Consider the following 2,178-nt stretch of genomic DNA (forward strand, 5'->3'; position numbering starts at 1 on the left):
TAAATCGGCCCAAAATCTGTCTTCTCCAGCAGGTGGCGTTTTTTCTCTCTCACAGAGTGAGGTGTTTGTGTGTGTAGGTACAGTGGTAAGAAAAAGTATGTGAACCCTTTGGAAATACCTGGATTTCTGCATAAATTGGTCATCAAATTTGATCTGATCTTCATCTAGGTCACAACAACAGACAAACCCAGCCTGCTTAAACGAGTAACACACAATTATATGTTTTGTAGTCTTTGTTGAACACACGTAAACATTCAGTTCAGGGTGGGAGAAGTATGTGAACCCTTGGATTGAATAACTAATTGACCCTCCTTTGGTAGCAATAACCTCAACCAAACGTTTTCTGTAGTTGCAGATCGGACCTGCACAACGTTCAGGAGGAATTTTGGACCATTCCTCTTTACAAAACTGTTTCAGTTCAGCAATAATCTTGGGATGTCTGGTGTGAACTGCTCTAGAGGTCATTCAAATCGTGTTGAGGTCAGGACTCGAACTGGACCACTCCAGAAGGCGTATTTTCTTCTGTTGAAGCCATTCTGTTGTTGATTTACTTCTGTGTTTTGGGTCGTTGTCCTGTTACATCACCCAACATCTGTTGAGCTTCAACTTACTGCAAAATGTCTTGATAAACTTGGGAAACAATTTTTCTGTCAATGAAAGCTGTCCAGGCCCTGAGGCAGCAAAGCAGCCCCAAACCATGATGCTCCCTCCACCATACTTTACAGTTGGGATGTTTTGTATGGAGGTCATTGGTAGAATTTTCTACCAATGTCAACTTCTGGAGATCAGTGCGGCAATGATTTATGGTTCTGAACGGTCTGCAAGCGTTATCGCGCTAAAGAATAATTTCAAATGAAGTATTGTGCTTTCTGACTGACCCTTTTGGACACTTTATTTTTCTTGTTGTCAACTGTAACATTATTAATACCACGACCATGTATGGGTACAATTCCAAACTTGATAATGATCAGTTACTTGAATCTTTGGAAAGCGTATTCTCTATTGGCTAACCAAGTTCCCTAATGCTTTACTTACAGTAGGTGGGTTTTTTAATACTTCTCCAACTAATTGAATTGATAGATGGCCTCTGGAACAGTCCACTTCCATGAATACAAGTTTGAGGCAGTTTATGGAAAGGTTTGATATTAGAGATATTTGGAACAGTCCACTTCCATCAATACAAGTGTGGGGCAGTTTATGGAAAGGTTTGATATTAGATATTTGGAGAGTAAAGTTTCCTAATGACAAGTCTTTCACTTGGAGTAATAAGGCACGCTCCAGACAATCACAGATTTTTGTCTGGTGTCTAAATGTTTGGATAAACAGGGTATTTCTGTTAACATCCTTGCCACTCCCCTTACTGATCATAGAGCTATTTATATTGACATTAAACTTTTTCTCTGATAATGACCTTGGCAGAGCATCCTACTGGAAGATTAAGAGCTCGATAATATGGGAGTATTCTTGCCAAGACGAGGATAGCTGAAGAAGGTGTTATTACAAAGATCACCTCGAGTTCAAAAGCCTGTTGAAAGCTCTGAGGACAAATCTGTTCTGTTTGAGCTACAACACAAGTTGACGAGATGTATAAACTGAAAGCAGAAGGAGCCTTTGTCAGATCGAGGAAGAAGTGGCTAGAGGGTGAACGAAATTCATAGTTTCATGTTAGAAAAATACCACAAGTAAATATTAATGGTCTCATCACATATGATCCCAAATTAATCTTTAACTTTAGTTGCAATTTCTACAGGAATAGATATAGTTCTAAGTATTGTGAGGTTTCCTCACCTCTTTTTTTGACTCTGGGGGCTGTGAAGTCAATTGGGGAGGCTGAGAGGGAACAGTGTAATGATCCTATTATAGTTGAAGAGATCATTTCTTCTATTGAACACCTTAAAAATAATAAGTCTCCTGGGACTGATGGTATATCTGCTGAGTTTTACAATACGTTTTCTCAACAGTTGGCCCATTTCTGTTGGTCTTTTCTGAAAGCATTGCAAATAATGCTCTCCCTCCCAGTTTGACTCAGTCTGATTACATTAATCCCTAAGCCCAAGAAAGACTTGTTTCTGCTCGATAATTGGCATCCAATCTGTCTGCTCAATAACAAACAAAAAATATTAGCCTCCAATACTGAAGGCAGCATTGGAATCAATTATAGAGCCGCCAATTTGGCTT

Source organism: Oncorhynchus keta, chromosome 25 (genome assembly GCF_023373465.1).
Source record: "Oncorhynchus keta strain PuntledgeMale-10-30-2019 chromosome 25, Oket_V2, whole genome shotgun sequence".
In the NCBI taxonomy this organism is placed as follows: Eukaryota; Metazoa; Chordata; class Actinopteri; order Salmoniformes; family Salmonidae; genus Oncorhynchus; species Oncorhynchus keta.